Source organism: Acomys minous (genome assembly GCF_964271855.1).
Source record: "Acomys minous genome assembly, chromosome: 18".
Classification (NCBI taxonomy): domain Eukaryota; kingdom Metazoa; phylum Chordata; class Mammalia; order Rodentia; family Muridae; genus Acomys; species Acomys minous.
In genome coordinates this window covers 70,554,055-70,566,622 of record NC_140501.1, presented here as the reverse complement: position 1 = coordinate 70,566,622, position 12,568 = coordinate 70,554,055, and the positions used below count along the sequence as shown (strand labels likewise).

Here is a 12,568-nt window from a genome sequence, read left to right as displayed (position 1 = left end):
AAAAAACAAAACAAGAAAGAGAGAAGCTGCCCGTCAAGGTACAGAGGTGGGTAGATATCAGGGAATAGAACATCCTGCTCCACATGAATAGCTCCAGGGTAAATATAAAGAGAAATAACCCTGTTCCAAAACACGATTTTCATTAACTGACAACCAAGGTCCACAGGTCTCTTGTGTGTCCCTTCTGGGTGTGCACAGTACAAGATCAAGCTTTATTATGCCAGGAGAACATTCATGAGAAGTTAAAATATATCAACCAGGCAGATAAGAACAGAGGGACTAAAACTAATATAAAAACGTAAGTACTGCCGGGCGGTGGTGGCACACCCCTTTAGTCCCAGCACTCAGAGGCAGAGGCAGGCGGAGCTCTGTAAATGTAAGGCTAGGCTGGTCTGCAAAATGAGTATAGGAGTGATACAATGGCTCAGAGAGTACAGGCTAAGCCCAGGGACTTGTGTTTAATCCTAGCACAGCCAAGGCTACATAGAGAAACCCTGTCTGAAAAGCAAAACCAAAAAAGCTGGAGGTACAACTATACCACCATTTTACATAAATATTTTGTATCTTAAGACATGGTTCTATTTATAACATCATTTCTGTATTTTTAATACCAGTGACACTTGTGAAACAACATTGAGTCATGTCTGCATTTGATTGATGGTCTCTGGGTAGCCATCCTTAAAGAGCCCTTGTTTGGTTGTGGTGAGCAAATTTGCTTACCATTTCCCATCATGCAATTTTACCTATTTAAATGAAAGGATGAAGTATCAGGCTGTAGATAATTCTGATTGGTTGCACTTCTGTGACTCCACGTGAGTAAAGAGAAACCTAGGGTTTTCTGCCAAAGGATTGTTTTCTTCCTTCCTTCCTTCCTTTCTTTCTTTCTTTCTAAAGTTTTATCTATTCTTTATACAGTTTTCTGCCTGCATTCTGTTAGCTGGCCAGAAGATGGCACCAGATCTCAATTTAGGGTGTTAGGAACACTCTAAGAACAGCCAATGCTCTTCTGAGCCATTTTTTATCCCTCCCCCCTTTTGTAATGTGATTGAAACTTGTACCTGTTATTCCCACCCTTTTCCTCTCTTTCTCTAGCTCTTATTTTATGTCTGTAAGTGTTTCACCTGTTTTTTGACTCCACCTGCCTTAACAAATTGATTTCCAGGGTTACAACATCTGTTTAAAAGAAGACAAAGGGCTGGAGAGAGTGCTTGGCAGTTTGACTGCTCTTCCAAAGGACCCAGATTCAAGTCCCAGCATCACGTGAAGGTGGTGGCAGCTGCAATGCACACCTTTAATCCCAGCATTTTCAGGTATGACTAAAGGCCATTTGCTTAAGGCTAGCACCTTAGCCTAGGTCCTCAGCATGCTGGTTACCTCCAGGAATCTCTGGATTCCTGCTGAATAGGTTTCTTATCAGTAGAGGGTTGGGCTTGTGGTCTTCCCTGAGGGCTATATGAGGCTCCTTAGAGGATCTTGTGGTTCCAGATCAGGGGAAGAAATATGTGTATGTGAAGGTCAGAGGATAAATGCAGGTGCCCATTTCTTATTTTCTTTTTGACACAGGTTCTTTGTGTAGTGCCTGCAATCCAGGAACTCAGTAAATACAGCAGGCTGGCCAACAAATCAGAGATTACCCTTTTCCAGCCTCCTCAGTGATTGTATTAAAGGTGTACAAAACGTCCCCAGCCCAGGAGACAAGTTAAAGCACTGTCAGTTAACTCAGAAAAGCCCCTCCCACCTGGCTTGGGGTGGGGAAGCAATCCCAGTAAGAGCTGCTTTGCCTTTCAGGTCAATGTTACCAACAGATCAAAGGACATCGCCAGTCACGCATTTGTAGGAGGAGTCCGGCAACATGTGGCTTCATCTAGACCTTCATGGTCAACTGAAGGTTCATGGAGAGGAGTGGGCACAATCCTCAGGGAGCATACAGCAACCATGAAATACTTTCAAGGAAGCAATCTGCCAGGACAGTCTACAAGGTAAGATGTACATAGACTTTACCGACCTGCCTGTGTGTCTGGGAACCCTGTGCATGCCCGTTATTTCAGAAGTCAGACAAAGAGGGCAAATCTGTTGAAATTAGAGTTATGAATGGTGGTAAGCTGCTTGCTGGACTCAAACTCAGAGAGTCACTTGCCTTTGGCTTCCAGATGGTGAACTGTTTTGTCTTGGTTTTGGTTTATCTCAGCAAGGGATTTGGTTTGGTGTGTGTGTGTGTGTGTGTGTGTGTGTGTGTGTGTGTGTGTGTGTGTGTGTGTAGTCACGGGTTTATCTGCATGGGTTGATTCTATATTTTGGTTTTTTTGGTGTGTGTACTCAGGGATATCACTGTGTAGTCCTGACTGTTCCAAAACTGACTCTGTAGAACATGCAGGATGCAGACCAAGTGCTTGAATTTGGTTTGGTTAGGTTTGGTTTTCTATATTTTAGAGAGGGTTTGTTTTAACAGTCCAAATTGTCCTGGGACTTACTCTGTAGAAACAAAACTTCTCAGAGGCCTGGTGTTGGCTCAGAGTTAATAGCTTGAGGCTTATGAGCAAAAGCAATGGCTAATGTATTTTTTTCATAAATTATATTTTCTTTGTTACAGTGCCTCAGAATTTAAACAAAAGAGAACATTAAGAAAAAAAATGGATATTGGAGCAATGGCTCAGGGATTAAGAGCACTGGCTGCTCTTCCAAAGTTCCTGAGTTCAATTCCCAGCAACAACATGGTGGCTTACAGCCATCTGTAACAAGATCTGATGCCCTCTTCTGTCTGATGCCCTCTTCAATTATGTTCATGCTTATATTTTTTCATTTATGTGTATTATGTATTTTTATAATCAGTTACTTATCTGAGTCAGCATATATTTCTGTATAGTGCTAGGTACTCTGTTGTCATACTGTTTTTGTGGATTGGCTAAAGAGTAATTGATGCATTAAACCATCTGGCATTGGTGTGAAATGCTACTTTCCGGGTACTGACCAGCTGTGATCTTATTGAAGATGCACTGTTTGTTAATCAGAAGAATTAATCCCTGATTATGGAATTCCTGATTTGATTCAAATAGTTTTAAAAGTTAAAGTTAGTTTATGGCTGCAATAAATGCCTTTGTGGACCTCCAGATGCCTCACTAAGAATAGCCTTGTAGCAGATTTGTGGCTTCAGATAAGCCCCGTCTCCAGATGGCACCACAAATCCTGGTATTTCTCCATAAATATAGGCAAGTTTGTTTGAACTTGGCATGAACCTAAGTGCAATGAAGCTACCTAGAGAGGTCTGAATTTACTCTGTGTCTTAGAATGAAAGGCATAAAATTATTGTCCTGAGCACATAATGAACTAAGAGATAGCTGGATAATGTATAGTTAGTCTGTCCTAATTGATAAGTCATATACTCTTGTAAGTTTCAGACACTATTAACCTTAGGCCCTGGCAACCTTCGTCATTCTGAAATCACTATGAACTTATGTAATGGATACATAGATAAGATATGTGTAGCTCGGGCTGGAGAGATGGCTCCGTGGGTAAGAGTGCGGCCTGCTCTTCCAAAGGTTCTGAGTTCAATCCTCAGCAAACACAATCTACAATGTAATGTGATGTGATGCCCTCTTCTGGCCTGAAGGTGTACATGCAGGCAAACAATGTATACATAAGAAATAAATATATAAATCTTTAAGATATGCGTAGCTCTAAAACATGTAACCTCTTATATTTTAGAATTCATCTGTTTTTGTTATTAATTGTACTCTTTTGACTATGAGATAATTAATTACGTTTTCTCAGAAGTATAAGTATGGTCTTCTACAATAAATGCTACTGAAAGTGGGAAGCTTAACCAGTTGAAGTTAAGATGCCTGACTTCATCTGCCTCTTCTCTTGAACCTTTTCTCTTGAATATTCGCAAATAAGTTAGCAGACTCAAGGCATCAGCCTTCTATGGCTAAAACCCTAAGTTTACATTGGCTTATTGGAGATCTCTGCAAGGAGCCCTATCTACAGGTCAAAGAGCCTCCTTTTACGACCCCCGTGCAGTCTCTAGCCCCAAGCTGCTTTTACAGCCTCAGCCATAGGGATATTGTGGCCAGTTTAAGTTCTGCTCCTCGACCCAGTACAGCCAGTCCTTAGAGAAGAAACCCTGGGCTCTTTTCCCCTTCCCTCCTATCTCTTTCAGTCCTGATCGCTTGCCTGAGCCATCAGCTCTGGCCACCCAAGAAATGAAGCAAACTGGAAGGAAATCTGCAGCCAGCACCAGAGACCCCACCCCGGACCTCTCCAGAGTCACAGCCGGGCATTAACACTTATGTTTATTCATTTTATGTGTGTTCTGTATTCTTGTTTTGGTTTTGCCTGCAATCATGTCTGGGGAGGGTGTCAGATTCCATGTAACTGGAGTTACAGGCAGTTGTGAGCTGCCATGTGGATGCAATGAATTGTAGCTGCCTCTCTTGGAAGTGACTGGTTGCATCAATGTATAGTCGGGAAATTTTTTCCTTTCCTTTCCTCTTTTTTTTTTTCTTTTTCTTTTTGCGATTCACTACCCGCTGTGTAGACGAGGCTGGCCTCACACTCACAACAACCCACCTGCCTCCCGAGTGCTGGGATGAAAGAAAGGCGTGTGCCACCACCGCCTGGCTACTGAAAGATTCTGAACTAGTTTTTCCCCCCCCTGTCATTATGGTTAATTTAAAAGTTTATTTTCAATTAAAAATATGTATTCATTTTTATGTGTACAGGCCTGCGTGTACGCCTGCACGCCAGAGGAGGACGTTAGATCAAATTATAGATGGCTGTGAGCCACCGTGTGCTCGCTGGGAACGCAACTCAGGACCTCTGGAGGGGCAGTCAGTGCTCTTAACCTCTGAGCCACCTCTCCATCCAGCTCTTAATTTTTGTTTTTTTTTTTTCAGAGAGCGAGTTAAGCCTCTATGTGGTTTGTCTTTTCATGGAGCAGCGAGGGAACTGTGTAGTGATCTAGGGAAGAGGCTTCCCTATAATTCTGTACATGCACAGTGGGGTTAAGTTCTGAAACCGGAACTTAAAGAAGCCAGCTCTGTGTGGTCCTGTAGGCCTTGAATCCCGTAGCTCTGAAGGCAGAGGCAGGTGAAACTCTGTGAGCTGGAGGCAGGCCTCATCTAGTTAGGGATTTCCATGGTTACACGTGGGGTATGGAGACTACACTAAATAAAGGACCAGTTTATCCTTGATAGATAGCTGAATAAAGACTTAAATATGTACTTGGAAAAACCAAACACAGAAGTCCACCTGTCTCTGCTGTGATTACATGAGGAAACTATGATGCTTGGCCTCCATTTGTCTTTCTGTCTGTGTATCATCTATCTATCTACTTATGTACTTACTTATCTAAGGTTTTTGGAGATAGACTGACTTTCTCTCTCTCTCTCTCTCTCCCTCCCTCCCCCCCCCCCACCCCTCTGGCTGTCTTTGAAACTGATGTGTAGATCGACTTAGGTTGGAACTCCCAGGACTACCTAGAAACTTTCTTGGAGATAAAGAGCTGAAAAGACCAGCATGGTGGCACACGCCATTCATCCCAGCACTTGGGAGGCAGAGGTAGGTGGATCTCTGTGAGTCTGAGACCAGCCTGGTCTAAAAACAGAGTTCCAGGACACCCAAGGCTACCCAGAGAAACCCTGTCTCGAAAAACCAATATAAATAAGTAAATAAATAAATGAAATTAAAGGAAGCAGGGCCTGGTGGTGCACGCCAGGACAATTAATTATATCTGCTTTAGTTTATTTTTTTTCTTATGACTAATGCAATGAAAAACTTAAATGATCAGTGCATTGCTGCCACCATGCCTGGCTCTTTCCTTCCTTCCTTCCTTCCTTTCCTCCTCCTCCTCCTCTTCCTTCTCATCCTTCTAATATATATATATTTTTTGAGACAAGGTTTCTCTGTGTTAGCCTTGGCCGTCCTGGACTCACTTTGTAGACCAGGCTGGCCTTGAACTCACATCGATCCGCCTGCCTCTACCTCCCGAGTGCTGGGATTAAAGCTTCCTTCTGATATTTTTATTAATTAAAAAACAATTTTTTTTTTTTTTAAAGACAGGGAGTTAAACAGTTTGGTTGGTTTTCTTTTCACACAGTGAGGGTACTGTGTAGATTAGGAGAACTTCCTCAGAATTCCACACATGCAAATTGGGTTTAAGTTCTGGTCCTCCAGAGTAAACGACCTTGAAAAGTATGTCCCAGGACTGCTTCCATATTGGTGAGGTAAGCCACCGTGATATCTGCCCTCCAGAAGGTGGCTTCATTTTGGTGAACACCGTCAGAGAATTTGACTTTAAACTAAACATATGATAAAGTGACAGCGTTATGGGTTCAAGATTAGCCACACACTGACCACTAGAACCCCAGACTTAGATCCATGGAAGGTAAAGAAATGAAAGGAGGCCGGGTGTGGTCTCGCTCGTGCTCGCACACACACCCACCTTTAATCCAATCACTCAGTGGACATAAGCACTTAGAATTCTGTGCATTGAAGTGAGGTCTGATCTGGAGAGGGATAGTGAGTGATTTCCAGTGACTCTTATCCTAACTACCATCTGTCTGTCTGTGTGTCTGTGTGTCTGTCTGTCTATCTATGTATCTATAGGTTAGGGAATCCGAAGCTCTGTCTGTGCTGCATTAACTTTGGATATGCTGGCCCATGTCTGGAAATGAACAGATTGTGTGTGGGTTGCTCATGTGTCTTTTTTAGCATACTCGATTTTTGTTTTTGGTGGGGTTTTTTGTTTTTGTTTGTTTGTTTTGTTTAGGTTTGTCAAGACAGGGTCTCTCTGTGTATCCTTGTCCATCCCAGACTCAATCTGTAGACCAGGCTGGCCTCCAACTCACAGTGATCTGCCTGCCTCTGCCTCCTGAGTGTTGTGTTGTGATTCAAGGCACACATTTGATTTTTATTTCACTATTAAATTTGCTTTACTTTTATGTGGTAGCCATGGTAGCAGGCGCCATGGATTGTTCCACCTCCCTTACCTTCAGTGCTCCAGACGCATGAGGGGAAGGGGAAGCCCTAACCTAGGGTGCTTCAAAAGCCTTGGGCTCCACTCCTCCCTGTAATGAACAGACTTTGTTATGCTGGCCCATGCCTAACAAGTAGGAGTCATCCTGGGCAAAAAGAGCCACCCACCCCCACCCCAAAAAATGTCCAGAGAGAGAGAGAGAGAGAGAGAGAGAGAGAGAGAGAGAGAGAGAGAGAGAGAGAGAGAGAGAGAGACAGGCAGAGACAGGCAGAGAGACAGAGGGAGAGACTTTCTGACCAAAGTGCAAACGTGTAAAACAAGTCGCCATGAAAGCACATTGCTGCAAATAATAGGAAAACGAGAATGTCAACCATTTTACTGGTGCTTTAATTTGGTCTATCGCTGTATTTAGTGTGAGGAGAGAGAGAGAGAGAGAGAGAGAGAGAGAGAGAGAGAGAGAGAGAGAGAGAGAGAGAGAGAGAGAGAGAGAGGAGGGGGGGGTTGGTTGGGGATGGACGGGCAGCAGCAGAACCCGAGCGGTGAAGTGTTTTCAAAAGGAGACCCAAAGGGCGTCGCGGCGGCGTGGTGGATGTGACCTTGCTGCCTCCCTCCCTCACACCGAGTTTGGATGCCACCTTCCCCCAATTGTGCCGGTCCCTGACCCCACTACCCGATTGGTCGTCAGTCACGTCCCTTTTCTCCCTTTCCCTTGGGCCTCCCTTCTTAGAGAAGGATTCGGCTGTTTTCGCAGCTCCCTGTCCTACTTTCGTTTTCGCCGCCTGAGAGTCCAGGCCGCGTTCACTCTGTTCGTGTGGGACAACGTCCACCGTTGGTTCTTTCCACTCGGGAGAGGTGGTGGGTAGCCGGCTCAGCGGTGCGTGCGTGTCCCTCAGAGCAAGGGAGGACCCTCCGTGGTCACGCCAGGAGTCCGTGCTTTCCTGCGGCGGCGGCGGCGGCGGCGGCGGTGGCGTGAGCGAGCGAGCGAGCGAGCGAGCGAGCGATCTGTGTTGGGTTCCCAGGACGATCCGGAGGGTTGTCGGGCGACACCTAGCGGTGGGTGACAGTGTTGTCAGGCGACACCTAGCGGTGACAGCGTTCTGCAACGCTCCTGGTTCCCGGTCGGCGACGAGGACGGCAGAGTGCCTGGTGTGATTCGGCGACGGTGACGAGAGTCCCGGCAGGGAGGGACGGTGCTCCCGGAGGTGGTGCCGTGTTTGAGAACGGTGTGAGGCGTAGGCGCTTGTACGCTGATAGCCGCCGCGCCAGCTCTGAGTGTCACTTGTCACCAGCTGGGACCAATTGGTGACAGGGACGGTGGCGGCTTGAGCGGGTCGACCAGAAAGCTCCTAGGTGTCTGAACCAGGGCCGATCCAGGCTCGTCGGAGACCGCGACGGGGACTCTGGGTCCCAAGCCCGAGGGGACGCGGTGTCCCCGGCCACCCAGCCGGAGTGTCCCCGCTCTCGGAGCCTTTTTCTTTTTTTTTCCTCCTCCCCATTGACGAGGCTTCGGTCCCCGGCGGCCGGGTCACTGGGTCCTAAAGCCGAGGGGACGCGGTGTCCCCGGCCACCCAGCCGGAGTGTCCCGGCTCTCGGAGCCTCTTTTTCTTTTTTTTTTTTCCCCTTCTCCGCTCCCTCGATGAGGCTCCGGTCCCCGGCGGCCGGGTCACTGGGTCCTAAAGCCGATGGGACGCGGTGTCCCCGGCCACCCAGCCGGAGTGTCCCGGCTCTCGGAGCCTCTTTTTCTTTTTTTTTTTTTTTTCCCTTTCTCCCTCCCTCGATGAGGCTCCGGTCCCCGGCGGCCGGGTCACTGGGTCCTAAAGCCGAGGGGACGCGGTGTCCCCGGCCACCCAGCCGGAGTGTCCCGGCTCTCGGAGCCTCTTTTTCTTTTTTTTTTTTTTTTTTTTTCCCCTTCTCCGCTCCCTCGATGAGGCTCCGGTCCCCGGCGGCCGGGTCACTGGGTCCTAAAGCCGAGGGGACGCGGTGTCCCCGGCCACCCAGCCGGAGTGTCCCGGCTCTCGGAGCCTCTTTTTCTTTTTTTTTTTTCCCCTTCTCCGCTCCCTCGATGAGGCTCCGGTCCCCGGCGGCCGGGTCACTGGGTCCTAAAGCCGATGGGACGCGGTGTCCCCGGCCACCCAGCCGGAGTGTCCCGGCTCTCGGAGCCTCTTTTTCTTTTTTTTTTTTTTTTCCCTTTCTCCCTCCCTCGATGAGGCTCCGGTCCCCGGCGGCCGGGTCACTGGGTCCTAAAGCCGAGGGGACGCGGTGTCCCCGGCCACCCAGCCGGAGTGTCCCGGCTCTCGGAGCCTCTTTTTCTTTTTTTTTTTTTTTTTTTTTCCCCTTCTCCGCTCCCTCGATGAGGCTCCGGTCCCCGGCGGCCGGGTCACTGGGTCCTAAAGCCGAGGGGACGCGGTGTCCCCGGCCACCCAGCCGGAGTGTCCCGGCTCTCGGAGCCTCTTTTTCTTTTCTTTTTTTTTTTTTTCCCTTTCTCCCTCCCTCGATGAGGCTCCGGTCCCCGGCGGCCGGGTCACTGGGTCCTAAAGCCGAGGGGACGCGGTGTCCCCGGCCACCCAGCCGGAGTGTCCCGGCTCTCGGAGCCTCTTTTTCTTTTTTTTTCCCCTTCTCCGCTCCCTCGATGAGGCTCCGGTCCCCGGCGGCCGGGTCACTGGGTCCTAAAGCCGAGGGGACGCGGTGTCCCCGGCCACCCAGCCGGAGTGTCCCGGCTCTCGGAGCCTCTTTTTCTTTTTTTCTTTTTTTCCCCTTCTCCCTCCCTCGATGAGGCTCCGGTCCCCGGCGGCCGGGTCACTGGGTCCTAAAGCCGAGGGGACGCGGTGTCCCCGGCCACCCAGCCGGAGTGTCCCGGCTCTCGGAGCCTTTTTTTTTTTTCCCTCCTCCTCCCCATTGACGAGGCTCCGGTCCCCGGCGGCCGGGTCACTGGGTCCTAAAGCCGAGGGGACGCGGTGTCCCCGGCCACCCAGCCGAACTGTCTCAGCTCGTCACCGACTCCTTGGATCGCAACGCCTTTAAGTCCTTGGCGGCGTGCTTTGGTGTCACTTTGGCGGGAGGATGCTTGGGTGCTGGGCTCTCATGCATGTGCCTCTCGCTCTCTGGGTCCTTTGACAGTTGTCAGGTCGACCAGCTGTCCCTTTTTGGTCCGGTTCTCTTGTCTATGGGGACATTTTTGGGACATGTCACTGGGTGTGACTTCCAGGAGTTCCCTGTGTCCTGTGAATGTTGTCCCTCTCCCTGAGGTCTATTTGAGTGGTTGTGATCTCTGCATATTGTACCTGTCTGCCTGTGCTGACACGCTGTCCTTTGGTTGGAGACCTTAAAGGGACATGGCCTCTTTTAAGGCAGCTGGCTCTGCTCTTGTGGTGCCACAATGCATGCAGTTGCCTGACTCTGAGGCTGGGCTGGCGCGGCGCTCGCTTGTTGGCTCTCCCGTGCTGCTTGCGGTTGCGTGCTGTGCCCTCGCTTGGCGACCTTTTTTCGATAGCCGCCTTCTTCCTCTCGCTTTATTTTGTTTTATTTTATTTTGCGTGTCAGGCGTTTCCCGATCTCTTGCGGTTATCGTCGCCTCTCCTACCCTTTTTGGGAAAAAAAGGAAGGGAGACGTCTTTATTTTTTGTTTTTTGTTTTTTTTCCCTCACTCCGGTCCATCAGCTCGTTGGGGTTCCCGGGTCTCTCCGTGGGCTGTGCGCTGTGTGTGTCCCGGTCTTCTGCCACTTTGTGCCTCCCGAGTGCACTGTTGTGTTTCGAGGTTTTTTTTTTTTTTTTTTTTGTGGCAGCTCTTGTGTCTGGCTTTCTTTTTTTTTATTTCCCTCTTCCGTTGCTTTCCGTATCCTCCCGTTGTTCGCTTTGCCCGTTGTACGAACGCGTGCCGGTTGTCTTCCCCGATCCGGATGGCTGGCTTTTTAAAATTTGGTTTCCTTGGTTGGATCGATGTGGTGCTCTCGTGCTCTCTTCGGGTCGGGGGCCTAAGCCGCGCCAGGCGAGGGACGGACATTCATGGCGAATGGGCATTCCTTGCGAATGTCGCCCGCTCTTCTCGTTCTGCCAGCGGGCCCCTCGCCTCTCCATCCCGCCCCGCTCGGGGCCGGTGTGTGGAAGGCAGGGGTGCGGTTACCCGGCTCGAGCCCATCTCCCCCAGCCACACTTGATCCGGTGGTTCGTGGGGGTTCCTGGGACGCGTCGGTCGCTGTCGCTGCCCCGGCGCGGTTCGCTCTTGCAGTTTGGCCCTCTTCCCCGATCCCGGGAACGTGTGGTCGGTCTGTCGCGTCGCCATGCCCTTCCCGACCGGCGTGTGCACGCTCCGCGCTCAGTGTTTGCGGTCCTCGCGGTGCTCCTGGAGCGCTCCGGGCTTTTTGGCCCACAAGGTGCCCGGTTCTGAGTTTGGTGGCGGCGTCTCCCGCTCCCCGTCGCTCCTCCCGTGCTCGGTTTTTGCTACTTGTTGGCTCTCGAGGGAAAAAAGGAAGGAGGGGTCGAGAAGGGGCGGCGGTAAGTTTCGACGGCGTTCCCAGAGGGGGGAATGCCTGCTTTCCTCGGACGGGGCGGTCCGTAACACGTTCGGTGTCGCGGATGTTCGTCTCCGTCGGGACGAGCGCCCGCCACGCGCTGCTGCCTCCCCCCCCGACGGGCTTGCGCGTTGGCTGTGGCTGAGCGCTGCGCGGCCGGCCTCTTGCCCGCTGCCTCGTCAGCGGTGCGGTAATCTGCCCTCTCGCCCACCCGGCGAGGGGGTCTTGAGAGGCGTCTGGCTTCCGGGGGGGCCTTGTTTTCTTGGCCCGGGTCCCCCTCTGGCCGCGAGTGCTCGAGAATGTCCCAGAGACGAGGAAAAAGCGGCCTTGCTGAGATTACCGCAGACCCCTCCTCGCCCGCCGGTCCTCCGTGGATCGTGCGCATGCGCGTGCGCAGGTACCCGAGTCCTCGATGCACGTCGCTTCTGGCTACCCGGGACCGGGGGGAAATCGTCGGGCTGGGTCCCGTCCCACCCTCAGTGAGGAAAAAGTCCTTCTCTAGCTATCCGAGGGAAGGGTGTGGCTACGATCTTCGCGGGGGGGGGGGTTATCCGACTGGCCCCCTCCCGGCTGTTGCCCACCCCGACCGCCTCTCAGCGCGCAGCTTTGGCCGAACCGTTCTTCCCATCACCCCTTCCGTCTCCCGACTTTCGGGAGGGGTGGGTGGGTCGAGCGCGCAGGTTGTCACTGCTCTTTTCTCGTTTACCGCGGCCCGCGCCTCCTCGCTCCGAGACCGGGGAGGGATCACGCGGGGCAGAGCCTTGCCGTCGTGTCGGTGGTGCGGAGCGCTGGGGTTTTCTCGGTTGGTGGTGGTTTGAGGCTGGAAGGGGCCGTGCACATGCCCGCGTGCGCGGTGCCCCCATCCCCCATCCCGCATCCCCTTCCCTTCCTCCGAGGGTTGCCGCGAGATGAGTGGGGAAGAGGGTAAGGGCGGCGGTGTTGGGCTCCCGGTCCCGCCCGTCTCCCGTCGCCCGGGCTTGCCCCGCCGTGTGCGGTCCTCCCGAGCGCGCGCGCCCCCGTGTTGGCCGTTCCCGCGGCGCGGACGTGCCAGGGCGCGGTACGTGCGTCTGCTCGTGCGGTCGTGTTG

The 12,568-nt window shown here is 51.3% G+C and overlaps 2 long non-coding RNA genes across 2 annotated transcripts in view; both read left to right on the top strand.

Annotated features, from left to right (window-relative positions):
* Positions 1-541: 541 nt before the first annotated feature.
* LOC311589276 lies at positions 542-2,952 on the top strand. The gene is made up of 3 exons (XR_014776480.1): positions 542-1,310; positions 1,789-1,979; positions 2,591-2,952. It is a non-coding gene; the product is annotated as an uncharacterized lncRNA (long non-coding RNA).
* A 3,586-nt stretch (positions 2,953-6,538) lies between these two features.
* LOC311589275 overlaps positions 6,539-12,568 on the top strand; it is an 18,067-nt gene continuing 12,037 nt past the window's right edge. The window contains exon 1 of the long non-coding RNA XR_014776479.1: positions 6,539-8,026. This is a non-coding gene — a long non-coding RNA (uncharacterized lncRNA). The remainder of the gene's footprint in view (positions 8,027-12,568) is intronic.